This window comes from Dipteris shenzhenensis, chromosome 11 (assembly GCF_047967505.1).
Source record: "Dipteris shenzhenensis isolate YYH24624 ecotype China chromosome 11, Dip_SZ_1.0, whole genome shotgun sequence".
Lineage (NCBI taxonomy): Eukaryota > Viridiplantae > Streptophyta > Polypodiopsida > Gleicheniales > Dipteridaceae > Dipteris > Dipteris shenzhenensis.
In genome coordinates, this window is record NC_141606.1 from 49861718 (window position 1) to 49884045 (window position 22328).

Consider the following 22328-nt stretch of genomic DNA (forward strand, 5'->3'; position numbering starts at 1 on the left):
CAAGGCCGAGCACTTCAATGAATTCGAACGAGTCCAAACAAGGATTGTGGAATTGTATCTTGCAAAGGCAGTCCCCTCAAAGTCAAAACCACCATCTCTTGAATGGTCCCCTGAAGGACTGGAAGGAGTATGTGCAGCACATGAACCCTTACTTGGAAACACCTTACCAGTGGAAAAGTTACCCCATAGTTCCCAACGTAAGAAGTTTCGGAAATATAAGCCACATGTGCGGATGAAGCTTGATCCAGAGACTTCAGAAAAAGAAAGGAAAGAAGAGCCTAACAAATTACTAAATGCAACTATGCCACCCAGTACTCATGACACATCTCAGGCTAGTTCAACCCCATCAGAGGCCGATCTTCGAGCAGTGCCGGAATACTTTAAGAATTATACAAGTGGCAGTGCACCAATAGCAATGCCAAGACCAATCAGAGAATCTGAAGTTCAAGAAACCGATAGCATTGGAGAAACTCCAATCTATGAGGGACCGGCAAAAACACACACAATAAACCTCGCCCTTGAAGGGGAGGAAGAAAAGTTGGTTTTCATTGGGAAACAGCTCCGTCAAGAAGATGAAATCAAACTCAAAGACCTCCTAATGGAATACCGTGACTGCCTAGCATGGTCATACAAGGAGATGAAAGGAATTTCACCAGAAGTGGCAGTTCACACGATCCCTATAAGGGAAGGTGCTCCGCCCTAAGGTATGTGGACCTTATCGCACAAATCCTAAATATGGCACCATGGTTTATGACGAGCTGGAAAAACTCCTAGATGCCGGATTCATCTACGAGATAGAGCACACTGATTGGGTTTCACCCATTGTCATTGTACCTAAACGCAACAAGAAGCTCAGAATATGCGTAAACTTGAAAAATGTGAATGCCGCCACAATTAGGGATCACTACCCCCTACCCTTAACAGAAACAGTGTTGGAAAAGGTGGCAGGATCCGAAATATATAGCTTCTTGGATGGATTCAGTGGCTATAACCAAGTACAAATTGCTCCTCAAGACCAATCAAAAACAGCATTTGCTACAGAATGGGGTATTTTTGCATATAGAGTCATGCCATTCGGCCTTTGTAATGCCCTAGCCACATTCCAGCGAGTCATGTTCACAGCTTTCAAGTCATTTTTGAATAAGTTTTTACAGGTCTTCTTGGATGATTTGTGCATCCATTCAACCAAACAGGACCACTTCAAATGTCTGGAAGAAGTACTAATCAAATGCAGGGAGTATGGCATCTCTCTAAATCCAACAAAATGCCAGTTCATGGTCACCCACGGAGTTGTTTTGGGACACATCGTCTCTCAACATGGGATTGCAACTGACATGGACAAAATCAAAATCATCATGGAATTGCCTCCTCCTACAAATTCCAAAGGTGTACAGGTCTTTATGGGACATGCCGGCTATTATAGAAGATTTATATTGCGGTATACCATGATAGCTAGACCACTTTACAAGTTATTAGTGGAGTTCTTATGGACCGAAGAGTGCGACCAAGCCTTTGAGCTTTTAAAGTGGCGCCTAATCACAGCACCCATCCTTCTATCTCCCAATTGGGATATTGATTTTCATGTTCATACTGATGGATCCAAGTATGCAATTGGGAGTGTGCTTTGTCAACCTGGTGAACATAAGAAAGACTACCCCGTCTACTTCGCCAGTCGACAACTCAATGATGCAGAGATCAACTATACAACCACAGAAAGAGAAGCCCTCGCAATGGTGTACAATGTAAAGAAATTTCGGCACTATCTACTCGCAAATGATTTTGTCTTCTACACCGACCATCAAGCATTGCTTTATCTTGTGAACCGTCCGTGTACCACCGGAAGAATAACCAGATGGCTCCTCTTGCTGCAAGAATTCAACTTCATAATTGTGGTCCGCAAAGCTGCACAACACTACATTGCCGATCACATGTCTCGAGTCAAGACAGGAGAAGAAGCCACTGGCGTAGAAGATGACTTACCAGATGCCACACTATTTCACATAGATGCTGTTCCAGAATGGTGTGGAGATATCATTGGGTACTTGATGGCAGGAAGACCACCCCCTGACATGAAAGCAGTAGATGCCAGAAAATTGATTCTAAAGGCTGCACCATATCAACTCATTGCAGGACAACTATACAAGATGGGCAAGGACCAGATATTAAGAAGATGTGTAATGCCTCATGAGATCCTGCCAATCCTGAGTGAAGTCCATGAAGGCATTGCAGGAGGACACTTCCAAGGGGAAGCCACAGCAAGAAAAGTTCTCCTCGCAGGCTACTGGTGGCCAACACTATGGGCAGATGCCTATCAATATGTAAAAGGCTGTGATGTATGCCAACGAACTATTAAACCACAACACAAAGACTTCAATCCCCTAACAACAGTTGTTGCACAACAGCCATTTGAAAAATGGGGGATTGATTATGTGGGTCCCATACATCCAGCAGCAAAAGGAACACAGGCACGCTACATCATTGTGGCCATTGATTACTTTACAAAATGGGCTGAAGCTAAGGCAGTCAGAAAGGCAGATGCCAAAAGCACAGCAAGATTCTTGTACGAACATGTGATCACCCGATTCGGATGCCCCATTGAAATTGTGTCAGATAGAGGCACACATTTTGTCAATGAGGTAATCCAAGAACTCTTGTCTGGCTTCATGGTCATTCATAGAAAAAGCACACCCTACTACCCCCAAGGGAATGGACTAGCAGAATCCACAAACAAAATCATATGCAATATCCTCACCAAGGTAGTAGAACCACAGCGTTCTGATTGGGCAGAGAAACTGAATGCAGCCTTATGGGCATATAGAACCACATTCAAGGTCAGTATTGGGAACACACCTTTTCAATTGGTGTACGGCCTTGAAGCCGTGGTCCCGCTCGAATTTGTAATACCAAGCCTGCACATCGCAATACAAGAACGCATGGGTGATCATGAGTCCTTGAAAGAAAGGCTCTGTCAGTTGGAAAAGCATACAGAGACAAGACTAGTCGCTTATCATGCCATGACAACAGAAAAACATCGAAGAAAGGCATGGTTTGACAGGAATCTGAAAGCTAAAGACATCAAGGAAGGCGACTTAGTCCTGTTATACAATGCCAAAGTACACAAGGGAAAACTGAAGTATCTAGGTCAAGGACCCTACCGAGTACGAAAGATGAATCCCATTGGAGCTGTGCTACTTGAAACACTAGATGGAGTCCAATTCAACACAACAATAAACGGGAGCCGACTGAAGCGCTACTACATCAACACGCGAGCCATCCCCGACAAAAACGAAGATTTGGGAAACCAAGTCTTCCTTAGTTAGGATTAGATTGTATCACAAGCACTCACTCGCATATGCACGTTTTTGCACATATAGTTTGCACTAGATTGTTACACGCACACTCACTGCATACGCACGTTTTTTGCACATTAGGGATGTTTGAGTCTTAGTTTCCCTATCAAATCCCACAAATAAGCATATAGTTAGACACATCACATGCACTCACATGATTTTGCATAGGCACATAATAGATTGCATAAAAAATAGTATCACACACTTTCATTCCATACTCTCAAAGCATGCAATGAATTCACACGCAGTACACAAAGCTATGCCAAAACTCAAGATGAATTGGCAACAGAGTCTGCAGCCTCCGCAACGAGACCCCCGCCAAACATCACAGCCGTCTCCTATATGCAAAAATATCAAACTTGCATACTAATTATCTACAAGCTCAATGCTACGGGTGCAATCGCATCCAACATGTATGCAAGATAGCAAGAAATGACAGCCTCAACAACGAGACCCCCGCCAAACCTCTTCCCAAGAAGATTCGATGGCAGCGTCCGCAACCTCAGCAACGAGATCCCCTCTGACATTCATAGTCATCCACCCCTCCTTAAGTGGAGATAAGCTTCTTGACCAACATCCTTTTATACCAATCCTCCACAACGAGACCCCCGCCAAACCTCTTCCCAAGAAGATTCGATGGCAGCATCCGCAACCTCAGCAAGGAGATCCCCTCTGGCAATCATAGTCATCTACCCCTCCTTAAGAGGAGATAAGTTTCTTGACTATTGACTACAAATTGTGTGGTGTGCAAAAGCATTATAGCAGGAACGACTCGCATACCACAAGCTAGATAGCCACTGAATTATGCACATGGCATCCCAACTCTGAAATCAAAATAAGCCATAACCCGAGGACGGGTAATAAAATGGATCCGGGAGTATGTTGACTCTGTGCCAACATGAACTTATGAAGAAAGAGAAGGTGTTACAACTTTGTGTTACAACTTTGTGTTACAACTTTGTGTTACAACTTTGTGTAACAACTTTGTGTTACAACTTCTACATGTAGAGAGAGAAAGTGATACAACTTTGTGTTACGACTTTGTGACACAACTTTGTGTTACAACTTTGTGATACAACTTTGTGTTACAACTTTGTGATACGACTTTGTGTTACATGCAGAGAGAGAAGCTCTCCAACTTGTATAAATACCCCATAATGGAATGAAGCCCACACTCTTGGGGCATTGTGTTGAGTCTACATTGGTATTCCAAGCATTTGTCTCAAGTGTCCATGCTTCCTTGCACTGCACGTCCAAAAGCATGTCCTAACCTTGCAACCCTTCTCCCCTCTCCTCCAACCCTGCAAGCCATCCTCTCCCTCTCCTCCTCCCTTCTCCCTCCTCCTCCTCCTGCTCCTCCTCCCTCCTCCTCCCTCCTCCTCCTCCTCCTCCTCCTTCCTCCTCCTCCTCCTCCTCTCTCCTCCCTCTCCCTCCTCCTCTTCCCTCCTCCTCCTTCCTCCTCTCTCTCTTACTTCACCCATGCTCTTACACCTTCTTCCTCTCCCACTCCTATGCTTTCCTAAACCCTTAAACTCAATGATCTACGAGGGAGACGAGTTCTCCACCATGTACTCTACTCTGAACCTTGGATCCTCCTCCTAACCCTGAACTCCTTCTAAACCTTGGAACCTCCTTCTGAACCCTGGAACTCTTTCTAACCCTGAACTCTTTCTAAACCCTGGAACCTCCTTCTGAACCCTTAAACTCCTCCTAAACCCTACAACCCCCAATGAAGGCGAAAGCCTTCATTACCCCAACAACAATGGTTTACGTGCCTTTAACACATGCTTGCATTATGTTCACTCACCACACTTAAGCCTACGTCTCTCACCGGAACACGACTCGAGGTCCTAAGCTACATATATACTACAACGACAATTCCAATATATCTGTAGGTGACAAAAAGCCTCGGAACCCTGCAACATAGAATACCCAGCTCTTCCTATGAAAGCGGTAGGAAAGAGCCAACATCCACACTGTTGCTATAGAAATACACCAAAGTAGAGTAATAGAATAGTGTAGAATAATAGACTTGTGCAGCAAAACAAAGACTGTAAAACATGGGGGAAGCCATGTGTGCTAGAGGCAATACTATTTCAAAGCTTAGGAAGACTAAAGACCTACGTCACTTGTGGGCATGTAGATCCATCATAGTAGTTACAGTGATAGGCATGCATTTAGAGTACATCAAATATCTTTGAATCAAACAAAAGTCATAGAGGTGCAAATTCACTATGTTGCAATTGTCCAAAGTTTGCAACTATTCCTAAAAAATGAGGTGATCAATTGCATCGGCAACCTGTCGGGCTAGCAATCATTGACCCGTGGACTTAGTGCTATGCCCATGAACATCACCATCATCTTATCCCCATGCCCGTCGCCATATTCGCAACCCGCCTATCTAGATATCCCCCCGATTGGCACCTTAAGCTTACCCCCATAACCGTTGTCATACATCTCGCCGATCTAGATATCCCACCGATCGGTGCCTTAAGCTTACCCCTGCGATCATTGCCATATTGCTTTCCCCACACCCATGGCCATACCATTATCCCATCGACCTTATCGTCCCTCCAACCGTAGTCTTAGCTCATCACCACGACTATGGGGATTCCATCTGCATCCTATCCCACTGACATGTGGCACTACCCATCCCTATGACTATCACCTTAGCATCATCCATATGACCATCGCTATAGTCCTATCCCCACGCTCGTCGAGATACCTCTAGGGTAGTCCTAAAAATATGGAATGAAATTTTTAGCTAGAGTGTGCCCTTTTAGAGGTCTTATACATGCACTTGTGATCTGGAAGAATTTTGTCCAAGGAGCCCACGCCTGAGGATAGTGCTTCGAGCTACACTCAGCACAACTTTTGCCCCAGTTGGGGATCAGTCCAAACTCGAAGCTTGGTTCCTAGCTCCCACTCCATAATAGGACCTTGAACGGAGGATCCATCTAGCTCTTACAAGACGGAGAGCTTGAACAAGGAGATGTAAGACCCCGTAGGTCCAAGTGCTTCTGAAGCCCTCTTCACTAGTTTGGCTCCCCCCAACTCTCCTACCCCTTATGTAGCATCCAGGTTAAGAGGTACAATCACCAACATGTTTGGACGTTTAGGCCGAATAGATTTTGTAGACATGGAGAACCCCTTCGCCAGCATGTCTGTGGGAAGGGAAGGTCAGCAACAACCAACAGGGCTAAACCACAGATAGGGATTGAAACCACCTTTGTAGACCTAGGGCCTACGGCTTTCACAAGGAACTCTCCATGGGAATGCATGGAGGATGAAGACCATGGATGAGGGACTTCATGGGACAAGACCCTAGTTGGGGAGATGCGAGAGGCTCCAAAGTAGGGGTGTCTTATGAACTCCCAACCTTCCAGGAACCCCCGACCTTTGCTAGCTATGTGGCACCACAAGATCCACCCTATCACCCAATCCAAGGAACCTCCATGCCAATGCCCATCACCTACACCCTCCAGGAGTTCGATCGTTCCCCCCACAATAGCATTGCCTTTACTAGTGTCCCAAATGGTGCTATTAGATGAGACGAAGCACACCGTGGTGAATGCGCTAGGAAGGGGGGCCACACCACCCTAGCCTGCACCAATGTTTCCAACAGGGATCACGAATCTCTCAAGGAATCGACCCATAGCCATCTCCAAGTTGATGACTAAATTCCTTTGGGAAGAAGGCCCGATCTCCCATGTGGAGGGATTTGAGCAGATATGTGAAGCCTTTGGAGCTCCAGGACATCTAGAAATCACTAATGCTTTTGGTCTTAGTCTAGATGGCAAGGCACGCCAATGGTATAGCACTCTCACCTTGAGAGAAAAAGTCAACTAGGAGACACGGAGAAAAGGCTTCATTGTAGGGTTTGCCCCCAGGTGGACATAAATGGAGACCAATTAATCAGTTATATGAGATAAAGCAGAATGACAAGGAATCCCTTCGAGATTACATAGCTAGAATCAAGCAGCTCAATTCTCACTGTGAACCATATGAGTGGATGAGCGACGAACAATTGTTTCCTCGCTTCCTCATCGGATTGGTAGACCTGAGGCTGCATGACCACCTGATGGTTACGAATCCTACCTCCTTCGAACTATGAAACAAGGCAGCTATTCGTATAAGTGATAATATGATTGACAAGGCTAACTCGAATAAAACACTGACCCCATCAGAAGTATCACCATCGGTCAAGTCTTCCAGTGTGGGGATAACCAAGAATAAGATCAACGAGCCTAAGGGCTTGGATATGAGTGAGCTAGCCTCAAATTTGCTGAATCAGTTGGGCCAATAGTGGAGGTTAGGGACCTCTAAGGAGGCATCAATCAACCCCCACTTGTTCCCATGGAGAGACAATGTCTGGTGCAGGATATGTAATGGCAACTATCCCTCTAATGAGTGTCCCCACCTTAGGGAAAGGCCAGCCCTCTACTGTGCACACTATCATAAATGGGGGAACCACGATACCTCCTAATGCCAATTTTTGAGGTCCTTGTCCCAACCTATGTATCAAGCGAGACCCCCATTAGCCCTGATGGCTCCGCCTAATCCTATAAATGCACAAGGTGTCCCTTTGTCTAGTCCAGGCCCACCAGTACAGAGCACAATAGGATCCACTACTGCCATCTATACTAGGTCCTCAACCTCCCCCACCCCGTATACCTCCCATCAATCAAGTATTGGTAGAGGAAGTGCCCAATGATTGGGAGGAGATGGGTTTGGACCACAAACCCCTCGACTATTACCCTTACAAGGAAGGAACTGGTACCTTAAGTCACTACCTCCTGTAAGAGGATCAGCAAGCTCCAATGTTCCAGACTACCCCCTTGATGGCAAGGGCCAGAGACATAAACTCTATTGCTCGAAGGCCCTCAATCCACTGCTATACCTACCAGGGCCCACACAAGGCAAGTGAATGCCCCTATAAGGGTACTTCAAACCCTCCAGTGTCATGCTTCAAGTGTTAGGGGCTGCATTTCTTAAAGGACTTCCCCTACATGGATCTTACCCTAGTTACTACCCCCATGATAGGCCCTACACCCTTGTGTGTGTAGTGCAGAATCGAGCATCTATTCAAAGATTGTCCCTTGAGAAGACCACCAACCCCAGTCACCCCACCTATGAGCACCAGCCTTAACTTGCTTAGTATCGAATAAGGCCAAATGGTCGTGGTACCCCTGAAGGTCATCACAAGGATGCATGCCAAAGCCATAGGTAAAGCAATGAAGGAATAGGCAAGGAAGGATAAATGGCCCCAGCTGCGAAGCCCTGAGGTTTCTCAACCCCTACAAACTTGGTCCAAGAAAGCCATACGGGTAGGTGATGGGCCGACCAGGTGCTCATTCAAGATGGTTTGGATGAGGAGACAACCCTTGATCAATATGCTACTTTGATGCGACCCATGACTATGCTATTAAAAGATGGAGCTGATTTCTCTTGGGATGAAGACTATGATCATGGGTTTGTACAAATCAAGAGTTCTCTGGCTTCAGAACCCATTCTATGCAATCCTGATTGGGGTCAAAGACTTTCTTTATCAATCTTGGGTTTGGTGAGCACACTTTGGCGGGTATTCTTCTCTAGTAAGGGAAGGATCGGTTCATGTATCCTGTTCGATTTGCTTCTCGACAATTGCTCAAAATTGAACGACGCTACTCTGAGGCTGACACGAATGCCTTGTCTTTGGTGTTTTACATTGAGAAATTTATGCATTATGTGGCTGGAAAGTCCTTCATTATAATCTCTAGCAATGGTTTTACAAAGAAAGTTCTTCAATCACCAAATCCCATGGGCCGGTTGGCCAAATGGTTGGCAGTTCTACAAGAATATGATTTTTCTTTCAAAATTGTAAAGGGGGGTTGTTCTAACTTGAAGAATTCTTTGATTGATTTAGAGGAGTGCCTCGATGTAACCCTTGTAGCAGCCATAGAAGTCAGGGATCCATGGTATGGTGGTTTCCACAGGTTTCTGATGGCTTTCTCCTTTCCTCCGGAAAGTGCTAGCTATGAGAGAAAGAAGATCTATAGAGATAGTAGATGCTACACTCTCTTTGATGGGGTCTTGTACCCTATCAAGGCATGCATGGGGTACTAAGATGGGCCATTGATGCAAATGAAGTACCTAAGGTAATGAAGCATTATCATGATGGATTTTGTGGAGGCCAATATGCCGGTGACTGTACAGCTAAGAAGATTTCACATGCTGGGTACTATTGGCAAACCTTGTAAAAGGATGTCACTATGTATTGAAAAACTTGTGAACCATGCCAATTCTTTGTTAGGAAGGATTTGCATCCTAGGCAACATCATCCAGTGATGCCCATCCATCCATTTCAGAAGTGGGCAATAGATTTTGTCAAGCCCTTGCCCATGACTGCCCGCAAAAAGAAGTATCTATTGGTAGCCACTCAGTATGTCACTAAGTGGGCTGAAGCTATTGCGCTCCCTGCTGCAAATGGTAATGTAGTTTCAAATTTCATATTTGAATGTATCTGCACAAGGTTTGGGACACCCATGGAAATAGTATCTGAGCATGGGAGTCCATTCTTAAATGAAGCAGTGGAGTTGCTCATGGATCACATGGGTATTGATCATCGCACTTCTAGCATCTATTATCTGGCATCCATGGGACAAACGGAGCTGACCAACGGCCTCCTTTGTAAATCCATGGGGAAAATGGCCACAGGGAACAGGAGCCAGTGGGATCAAAAGGTCGCTAAAGCTATGTGGGCTACAACATCAGCCATAAAATGTCTACAGGTCACACTCCTTTTGAGTTGATGTACGGTATTGAGGTAGTTTTACCACTAGAGATAGAGATTTTGGCCTTGAGATTGGCACAAGAATAGAGGATGACAAAAGATGAACATGTAGAGGCCAGGTTGGTACAACTTGAGAAGTTAGATGAACCCTGATGCCTTGCACTACATCAAATAGAGATCCAAAAGAACCAACAAAAGGCCCGCTTGGATGCTAAGATTCACAAGGAATGGGAAAGATACTTTGCTAAGGGGGATGTTGTGCTATGCTTTAATAATAGATTGGACTACCAAATGGATAAAAAGTTCCTTCCACTGTGAACTGGTCCATACAAAGTCATCAAGGAGCATAGCAATTGTAAAGAGAGTGGGAGAGAAGTAAGGAGTCTCACTTGTAGCTTTCTCACATACACAATGGGGGAATACACACAAAGGTGGAGGCTGAAAACAGTTTTCCTCTTCTTAGTTATGAAAGCCAAAAGAACTCTCTCTCAGTACAAAAGGAATAGGTGAACCCTATATGTGGGTCTCAAACCAAACTCAGCTAACCTAGGTGGCATACTAAATGAGCCACTAACTAGAGTACATAAAGATAGCTATCATCCAGCTATTATTCATGGGCAGTGTACCAACCGTATCTGTAGCTAACAAGTCGGTGACATAAATGCACAACGGTCACCTTGGCATATCACGAGTGGAGCTCGATATCTCAACACTCCCCCTCGATCTCAATCCCAATTCCTGCACACCAAGTAGGTCTCTAAACTTGCGCAGCTTCTCTATGCCATGCTCTTGCAGGAACCTTGCAAAATCATTTGAGAGGTACTCTCCACCTCCATTTGATCTTAGGCATTTTATTTGTAGGCCTGTTTCTTTTTCAACCATAGCTTTAAAAGCTTTGAAATGCCCAAACACTTCACTCTTCTTTTTCATAAAATACACCCAAAATTTTTTGATGTAGTCATCAATAAAAGTGGCAAAATAATGACAGCCTCCAATAGATGCAGCTTTAGTAGTCCACACATCAAAGTGGATTAATTCCAATGGTCTCTTACTCTCTTGAACACGTCTAGAAAATGGTTTCCTTGCCTGTTTTCCAATCTTACTCTCTTGAACATGTCTAGAAAATGGTTTCCTTGCCTGTTTTCCAAATTGATAGGCTTCACATAACTTATGCATTTTTGCAACCTTGAACTTAGGCAATCCTACAATAATATTTTGGGCTTGCATTAATTTAAATCGCTGTACATTAGCATGACCAATGCGTTTATGCCAGATATCAATATCTGCAACTACACCGGTCCCATGTGCAAACATTGTTGCACTCAATTCAGGCATGTCCGCATCCCCAATGTAAACATCCTACCCTTCTTCTTCCCTTTTGCTATCAAGCGACCTTTATTTTTCATATCCTCAACAAAGCATCCATGAGGATTAAATCTGACGTGCAAGCACTGCTCAACCATTTGACCCACAGAAGCCAGGTTCTTGGTGATATTCGGGACATGAAATACATCAGACAGATATTTCTTTTTCCCACCCTGCATGGACAAAGGAATTTTACCAATTTGCAAAAAAGGATGTGTAGTATCATCACTAGTCTCCACAAATCCTGGTCTTTGCATTTTCCTTGCATCTTGCATCCATTCTGCATGACCTGTCATGTGGTTTGATGCACCTAAGTCAACATATCACACATCATTGCTTTCTTCTGCACTTGTCACAGAATTGGTCATGTGCTGCACCATAAACAAATGCTCATTTCTGTCATCACCCTGTCTACTAGAGGATACATAATTGCCTTGCTACAATTTTCCAGTCATGATGTCATTCTTCTTTTTATAGCAACCTTTAACCATATGACCCATTTTAGCACAATAGTAGCATTCAACATTGTTGTTTGCATTTTGGCCTCTCTGCCATCCACCACGACCTCTTTGGCTCCCCCTGCCTCTAAAGTTACCACGTCCTCCTCGACTGGTTTTCTTGAATTTGCTGCATATTCTGATTTTTGCCACAGCCTCTAGATCAGCTTGCTCTACCTCTGGCTCTACCTCTTCCAGCATTTGAGTAGAAGACAGCTTCCTTTGAAGTTCCTCCTGAAGAAGATGCACCACCATTTCTCTGATCTTCAGAAATTAGAAGAGCAATCAACTCCTCAAAATTAGGAAATTTTTCGTGGACAGCAATGGATGTCCGGAATTGTGCATATTCCTTTCCTAGACCATTCAAGGTCACAGAAACTAAATCATCATCTTTTACTAGCGACCCAATAGAAGCAAAGGCATCTACAATCTTCTTCACCTTCATGTGGTAGTCATTGATGCTCATATTTTCTCTCTACACATTATGCAACTCCTACTTGAGTTGCATTTTCCTGGCTTGCATATTTGTGCTATAAATTTTTGTCAAAGTATCCCACACCTCCTTCGGTGTGCTTGCATCCTAAATGTACACAATCGTAGAATCTAAAATACTGATAGACAGCCAGTACATAGCTTTTCAAGCTCTCTCATGCTTTAAATGCCTGCAACTCCTATTGATTGGGATCATTAGGAATAATTGGTTCTTGTTTAGCTCCAATAATGAACTCCCAATAGCCTTTTCCCTTAAGGAAATTTGTAATTCTAAACTTCCATGCTTGGAAGTTGTTCTTGTCAAGCTTTTCACTGACTATCTGTGAAAGAGCATCAGATGCCATTACAGAACACTACAAAAATATTTTGTCACTATAAAAAACACAACTTCTACCTCACAAGGGCAAATCTGCAAAACTGATGAAAGTGGTATTTGACCACACATTCACTTCCTAGTGATAATTTTGCATCAATAGGCAATAAGAATGATTCTGTCACTCCCAATATCTCTACGCATAGGCATATGATGCAATTTTTGTGGCAACTTTTCACTAACCTGCAGAATAGTGGTCGCACAGCAAAAAATAAGGCACTTTTCTGAGTGCCTGTTGGAAAACTTCTGCCACCAAAACGAGCCCTGAAATGGTCTCAAATCAAAAGAATAATGTCACCAAGGGCTTTGCCCTTGCCCATAGCATATACTGCCCTCTCGCCACACCCCTAAGGGCATCCCAATTTGATACAGTGTACTCTTGCACTTTTTGGCTGTGCTACCTGCAGAGATTTGCTCCTAAACTCGAAAAAGGAAAGCAACACTGATCCTCTTACCAAGACACCGCGAACTTGGTTTGATTTCTTGAGCTCCTTACCACGAACCGAGCTCTAATACCATGTGAAGAGAGTGACAGAGAAGTAAGGAGTCTCACTTGTAGCTTTCTCACATACACAATGGGGGAATACACACAAAGGTGGAGGCTAAAAACAGTTTTCCTCTTGTTAGTTGTGAAAGCCAAAAGAACTCTCTCTTAGTACAAAAGGAATAGGTGAACCCTATATGTGGATCTCAAACCAAACTCAGCTAACCTAGGTGGCATACTAACTGAGCCATTAACTAGAGTACATAAAGATAGCTATCATCTAGCTATTATTCATGGGCGGTGTACCAACCGCATCTGCAGCTAACAAGTCGGTGACCTAAATGCACAACGGTCACCCTAGCATATCATGAGTGGAGCTCGATATCTCAACACCATTGGGTCTGTACAAGTACAGGAGCTGCATGAGCCTTATGGCAAGAAGGTGATCAACAAGCATTATCTCAAGCCCTTCTTTGTTCGTGATGGTCCCACGCATGGAAATGTTGTGCATTCCCTGCCTGGGGGGGGGGATTGTTATGGATAAATTTGACCAAGGTAAAAGGCATAAATATGTGTGTGTGGTTGTATATGTGGCAATAGTATAATAAAATATGGTGTGCATATAGGGCTCAGGGTTGAGGTGGCAAGGCATGACCATGTGCCATCCTTCCACATAAGAGGACCCATAAGGTGTGTGGTACATAATCCATGGTAGTAATATTATAAAATGTTAAGGTGGCATGGTTCCTCCATGTGCCACCCCTCCACCTAGGTAGTCCCATGCTTGCATTTAGTGAGACATGGCCCAACGACCATGGGAGAAGTAATATAAAATAGGTGAAGATGGATATTATATTGGATTATTCCCTCCATGTAGGATAGGCCCATGTGGGGGGGGTGTAGATAGTCCAAGAATGCAAGTTAAATAATGGGGAAAGTAGGATGAGGTGGCAAGACTCCTTGTGCCAACCCTCCACTTGTCCTCCTAGATGTTTGAATGTATTATAAAATTGAGAAGAGACCAAGGGAGTATCTTAGACTTGGGATATGGGGTTTGATTTATGTGGAAAAATGAGGCAAAGGGTTGTCGCACACAATTGAGAGTGCATACCCACCTAGCCCACATGGGAGATTCCTCCACACATATCATGCATGTGGTGTGAAGAGAGTGGGAGAGAGGTAAGGAGTCTCACTTGCAGCTTTCTCACATGCACAATGGGGGAATACACACAAAGGTGGAGGTTGAAAACAGTTTTCCTCTTCTTAGTTGTGAAAGCCAAAAGAACTCTCTCTCGTAGTACAAAAGGAATAGATGAACCCTATATGTGGGTCTCAAACAAAACTCAACTCACCTAGGTGGCATACTAACTGAGCCACTAACTAGAGTACATAAAGATAGTTGTCATCTAGCTATTATTCATGGACGGTGTACCAATCGCATCTGCAGCTAACAAGTCGGTGACATAAATGCACAACGGTCACCCTAGGATATCACAAGTGGAGTTCGATATCTCAACACTCCCCCTCGAGCTCAATCCAAATTCTTGCACACCAAGCAGGTCTCAGAACTTGCGTAGTTTCTCTGTGCCCAATGCCTTTGTGAATATGTCAGCTACCTAATCCTCTGTGCTGACATAAATCAGATTAATAAAACCTACTAGAACCTTCTCTCGCACATAGTGATAATGCACCTCAATGTGCTTTGTTCTAGCATGATAGACTGGGTTATTTGCCAAGTGTATACTGCTTATGTTGTCACAATAAATGACAACTGGCCCATCTGTAGACTAATGCATATCATAAAGCAGCTTACGCAACCAAGCTATCTCACATGCAGCCATTGCTGCACCCCTATACTCAGCCTCTGTGCTCGACAAGGCAACTGTAGGCTATTTCTTGCTATTCCAAGTGACTGCAGCACTCCCAAAAGAAAACACATATCCACTAGTAGATCGTCTATCAAAAATACTACCAGCCCAATCATCGTCATTGTATCCATGCAACTGTATATGAACCCTCATCTCATAAAAGAGTCCATACTGCAATGTGGACTTCACATACCTCAAAATGCGTCTAGCCGCATCCAAATGTGGTTTCCTTGGAGCTTGCATAAACTGACTTACCAACCCAACAGCATAGCTCAAATCTGGCCTGGTAATAGTCATATAAATTAAACTTCCTACTGTGCATATACCACCCTCTCGCCATACTGCAAAGGGCATCTCAATCTGAGACAGTGCACTTTTGCACTTTCTGGTTGTGCTACCTACAGAAATTTATCCCCAAACTCGAAAAAGGAAAGCAACACTGATCCTCTTACCAAGATACTATGAACTTGGTTTGCTTCCTTGAGCTTCTTACCACAAACCGAGCTCTGATACCATGTGAAGAGAGTGGCAGAGAGGTAAGGAGTCTCACTTGCAGCTTTCTCACATACACAATAGGGGAATACACACAAAGGTGGAGGCTGAAAATAGTTTTCCTCTTCTTAGTTGTGAAAGCCAAAAGAACTCTCTCTTGTAGTACAAAAGGAATAGATGAACCCTATATGAACACTTATTTCATTAATTTTGGACTTGTCAATGTACAAATTCATTTTTACATATACTTTTGGACTAGTTTTCAGATAAAATTTAAGAAAAACCCAATCTTCAAAGCACATATAAAAACATAAAAACAAGCATTTTTTAATATATTTTTTAAGGACATGAAACTAAAATTATAAAATTTAACGCAGCCTAGATAAGTTACATGAAAAAATAAGATTCAATTGTTGTAAACTCTCTTAATATTTAATGGTGTTAATAAACACCTTCAAAAGTTAAGCCTGAGATAAGTTACACAAAAAAGAGTGGTTTACAAAAAAAAGAGTGGTTCAGTAATGGTAAACTCTCTTCATATTTATAATAGTGTTTAGGAAACACTTTCAAAAGTTACAAGTGGAAGTAGCAAACTCTCACAATATTTATAATTTTGGTGTTGAAAAACACCAAAAGTTACAATAAGACTCTCATTGGAAGGCAAATTACACCAAAAGTTACAATAAGACTCTCATTGGAAGGCAAATTTATTTTCAAGACTACAGCCATTCAATTTGATGAATTTTCTATTTTCAAGTCTTTAGCCTAAATTCAACCCATTCAAGAGCTAAGCGATGTAGTTAAAAAAAAAATTCATGTAGTTCATTGAATTCAGCGATGTAGTTAAAATTATAGAAGAGAAGTAAGGATTGATGAATTTTCTCCTACATAACACTTTGTTTATTCTGAATGGCTTGTGCTTCCTGGGGGCTAAATCTTCCATAACGAGCCACACGTGAAGATATCTCACTTTGAAAGTCTATCAGAGCTCTCCTATATGATTGCAATTTATCTATTTCAGTAGTAGCCATACTTATTTTTCTTTTCTCTTCCTTCTCTAAGCCCTTCTGACAAGCAAAGTCATCCTTCTCATACTGGGTTAATGGAGCTGGATTTTGCTTTCTCTCCTCTCTCTTTCCTTGGTTCTCGGCAATCCATTCTTTGATGCCGCTAATGGCTTGCTCGACAGAATTGATTACCTTAAAAAGATCCATAAAAACGAGAGGAGGAAGGTAACGAGAGTGAGGAAGGTAACTAGAGGAGGTAAGGCAAGATGAAAGGAGTATGCTTGACTCAGGGGGGTCACTCATCATATGTAACCCTATCACGTGAGTTCAACAGAAGGATATTTTTTATTTCTAAAATTTGCAAAAATAAATATACATAAGGGACTATTTAAAATAGTTTTGGAAAAATTTTACAGAGTTGTATAGAAAAGGGGTACATTTTATTAATGAAAAATTTACAAATAAGGGATTTTAGAAATATGCCTTGAACGCACGTGGTATAGAATGTTTATACATAGTGAACCCCCCGAGATGCTTGAGAAGAGGAGGTAAGGCTGCGGGCAAGATGGAAGGAGCAAGCTTGAGGAGAGGAGTAAGGTAAGAAGAGTAAAGTGGAAGAAGTGTTTGCTGCAGGTGAGGTATAGAAGACGAACGAGGTGAGGAAGGTAACGAGAGTGAGGAAAGATATAGAAGACGAACGAGATGAGGAAGGTAACGAGAGTGAGGAAGGTAACTAGAGGAGGTAAGGCAAGATGAAAGGAGTATGCTTGAGAAGAGGAGGTAAGGCTGCGGGCAAGATGGAAGGAGCAAGCTTGAGGAGAGGAGTAAGGTAAGAAGAGCAAAGTGGAAGAAGTGTTTGCTACGGGTGAGATATAGAAGATGAATGACTACTAGGGGATTTATAGAACTACAGACTCATAATGTGGGATGAAAGATTTAGAATAAAGAATTGGTAGAGGCTGAGATGACTAGATGCAAGACCATAATGCGAGACATGTGAGACATGTAAGATAGTGAGTACATTGAAATCTATAAAGTAAAATGATGGGATGCAAGACCGTAATGGGAGACATTTGAGACATGTAAGACAGTGATAGTACATTGAAATCTATAAAATAAAATGATGGAACACAAGAATGATATAATTATTAGAATCTCATCATGAGATATTCTTTTAATATAATATAAGTTAGTACTTATTAGAATTGCAGTATGGTTTTACAACAGCTTCCCCTGTATATATAGAGATGTGCATATATGGTCGATCCTCTTGTTTCTAGTGTACTTAGCAATAGCAGAAGACCATAGATGATGTTTTTAAGTGGTTGCAACCTATTGATTTGACTACGGCGCGAGTTATCTTTACTACATATCATGAGGAGTGAGTATCAATCCCTACCTAGCTTATCTCTTACATTGTGGAGGATTATATCAAATAATAATTATTCTTAATTGATAATGCAGCTTGCATTGGAGCTTGGTAATTGTGGACATCTCAGCCAAGCAATGTTTCTTTGTCAATTCAATAGCATCTATCCATGGCAGTGTGCCAGAGTAAGTATAACCTACTTGTGTCATAATTATGTCAATGAGATGCATCCTATGCAATGCGCACATTCATTTATGTTTTCTATTTTGATGTGTAGATCGGCTCGAAAGTTGGTAGGTGCTATAGATGCACTTATGCAAATGGAAGGTGACTTAGAAGATCAAATAGAGTATGTAACATGCTTTGCAGCGAAGCAGAATGATGACCACAGTTGTGGGTGGAGAGTCGGATATAACTGCTTTTTGCTCCTTGGTCAAATTTTTAATGAGCGGCGGTGAAACCTCATTGTCGACATATACAGACTTGCATCTATATGCATTTATGTCATCTATCATTAAGGCATTTATTGATAACGTGGTGGAGCATCCAGAGGAAACATTGGTTGCTACACCCATAAGTTGTCCTAATGTAACCGCTGTATTGGACGAAATGGGGGAGCTCTTTTGAGGTTAGGGTTATCATTAGCAAGCAACCTCGTGTTTTGACTTTTGGTAGCGAGGAAGTTACAATCCTCTCTGACCCTTTGAAAGAGGCTAATGACAAAGTCATGATGGCCATCCTCAGGTTTGATATGAACATCTCTTGGCTTGATACTTCAATCATTTGATTCAATCTGCTTCTAACATTTCTTTATTTATTGCTGCAGTTATATCTCACTTTCCTAGATCAGTACAGAATCGCATCTGTATGCTCGATTCTCTTCTTTCAGCTATACTTAGTGATACCAAGAAGACAGTAGATGATGTTTGTTCAATGCTACAACCTTTAGACTTGGATGGCATGCTAGTTGTCTTTATGCCATATTATGAGAAGTAAGTATCATCTCAATCTTTCTTTTACTCTCTTATTTGTAATATTGTGTCAATTAATACTTAATATTGTGATAAATCTTATCGCTCTTTATTGGTGATGTAGTTCACATTGGAGCCTGATAGTATGGGATCTTGATGACAACCATTGTTGGTTTGTCAACTCATTTACAGGCTTTCACGGGGTGTTCAGGTAAGTGTTCTTTTATCATATCATTATGAACATGCATCTTACTATTTACTACACAAATTCACTTTGTCATATGTCATGATGGACAAGTCTGCAAACAAGTTAGTTTCTGCAATTATGAAAATCAGGGAGCATCAAGACCAACCAAATTTCCAGACACGCCTCGCAGTGGAGCAAAAAGACATGGAGAATTGCCTACAACTTCATGTTGTTCCTCAATGAAATTTTTGAACATGTCTCAATAGAAGCATATACAAAGCTCGAGCTACAAGATTTTATGGCTAAGATTGTTCACTACCTAACTGCTACCATTGGGAAACAACATGATGGACTCAATGAAGAACCTGAGGGAGCCAAAAAAAAACAAAAGACAATTCAGTCTCCTTCTGTATCACAGCCTCAAGTAGAAGCATTACAGTCTCCACTTGAATTAGAGACTCAATGCATTCTTCCTACACAAGAAGTAGAGACTCAATGTGCATCTACAACATCACATCTTGCAAAGGAGGAAGAGATTAAGTCTATCCCGATTGCACCAGAAGTAGAATCTCAAATATTAGTTCATTTGATCCAATGGAAATACAAAAGCATAAAGTCAATAAAAAGTTTGTGTCAAACCTGAGGATGGCTATTATGACCTTGTCATTAACCTCTTTCTTGAAGTTTATAAGGATTGAAATGTCCTCTTCATCGAATGATGAAGCCTCATATGTGACATCTCCTTTCTCACATGCAAGACACACGTCTTTGATCTGATGAAAAAATTCATCACTATGGAAAAGTATGCTTGTGTAGTCTTGATACCTATCCCTTACTGTCTTAAAGCTTGTAATCACCTCTGCTCTTTCCTGCTTTCCCCTTGGTATAATGGCACTCAAGGATGTGTAGAAGTCAACAAGATTATCCGCTTCCACTTTAGTTGCAGTTCTTTTGAGAGTGGTCAAAGGAGAATTAAAAGTTTTCCATATGGTCCTAGCGTTGAGCAATATCTCTGAAGTGGAGGTGATTTTTCGTAGTGCATAAATGTCATGATTAAGTCTTTCTGACTCAATCAAATATTTTCTCTCGTTCTTGAAGATACAAATGCATGCAGAATAGTAGTGAAATTGAGGCACACTCACGAAGGTTTGATAAGTAATTTCTCCTTTCTTGTATGCATCTCTAGAGCACTCATTACAAGCATAGGCATAGTGCTGACCATCTATTGCCTCAAATGTACAATGAGCTAAGAAATTTCTCTTGGCATCCCTTATATGTCATTCTGGATCATTCACTGAACTCTGTCCTTCTTGAAGTGAGGGAACTTGTTTTCCGAGGAACTTAGTGAATTGCATCTCAAAATCTATAGGCTGAGAGAAATTGATCGATTGACTATAATCTCCCATGACTGGCCAAAATGTTCTTGGACGGAGTACCAAATTAGAAACAATTGGTTTTTTTCCATCAATCAAAGCCTGAAAAATCTTTTCAGCATAGACATTATCTAAGGTCCTGCTGTTGGTGAAGACACTTGCTTTGACCACTGTTGAAGCATGTATAACTTGAGTCTTTTGGCTCCATATATATCCTGGATCCTCATCTATCACAGCCTCATTCAAGCGAAGATTTAGGTTCTTTATTGATAACATTTCTGCTTCTAGATCTGACTCCATTTCAAGACCCTCTGCATCCTCTTCATGTTCTTCCTCTTCTCTTCTTTGCCCTTTCTTTGTATATGAATGACCTCTTTTTCCAGTTATAGGACTTGGAACTGTAGCTCGTGAAGTACTTGCCTTTTGCATTTGACGTCGAGGTTTATTTTTTAGGGGCTCTATGTGAACCGCTTTAGATCGCCCTACTTCTTCTTCTATTGCCTCAACTTCAGGTATACTTAAGGGCTTCACTTGTTCTATTATTGCATCAACTTCATGAGTTACACCATCTAAGTGAGTAATACCATGAACAAGAGATGTGTGTGCATGTCCTGTCTTATCTGATGGATGTCGTGTCTCACTCAATTCAATTTCTGTCTGAGATGCATGTGCATGTCCTGTCTCCACCAATTCAATTCCTGTCTCATATGTAGATCCCTTGTAAGCATCCATGTATACAAGACCCTCATCCATTGCTACAATGTGTTCTGTCTCATCCACTCTAGCTCCTCTCTCATTTGTATTACCATGAACCAGGTCTACATGGCGTGTCTCATCACTTCCTTTCTCATGTGTGGATTCTTGCACCTTAGGTCCCTCCAATGAAGTTGAACCTTGTTCAATGACACCCTGAAAGTATTCAAGGATAATCTTTGACTGCATTTTTCTTGCTTCCTCAATGGGAAATTCCTACCACACATGTTGAAGGATCTCCAATGTAGGAACCAATTTAGGAAATCTAGATGCTTTTGGCGGTGGCATCACAAAGTGCATTGCATCTTTCTTAGAAAGAAGAAATGATCTGTTGCTCATTCTTGACTTTGTGTAAATCATCATTGTACTGCTATCTTTTTCAATTTTTATTCCTACTAAGGTGCCCCCTTGAATCAAATTGCTCTTTGAGAAAGATACATTTGATGCCCACTCATCTTTCTCCAACTCTTTCTTTGTCATCACTAGAATGAGATTTCCTTTACTTAAGACCAAGAACCATGCTTTCTTTGTTGTGTCAACAACGGTCCAGTTTGTGAAGTCCTTTGGGGCATAAATTCTTCCATTGTATTTCACTGTCATACCATTGACAAATGTTGTAGCCTCAAGATCCATCCTATATTCAAGCACAATGCAAATTTTAGGTACTTTGACAAACTACAATTACTTTGAAAAATCAAAAGTACAATGAGTTCCATTAATACACCTCAAGTTTTTATTCTTCCCAATCATATAAGTGTCAATTTCATGCTTTGGGAATAGCCTAAAAGGCTTTACAAGGCTTAGAGCATAAATGTGAAAAAAAATAAGGATTTACAATAATCTCTAAATACAAATTTGAAGTCTGTCAGATATAAGTGCAAAATGCTCTGTCAACTCCCGCAACTAATATAAGTGTAAATTGCTCTGTCAACTCTTTCAACTGGTACAGATATAATCTGCTATGTCTAGTCCCTT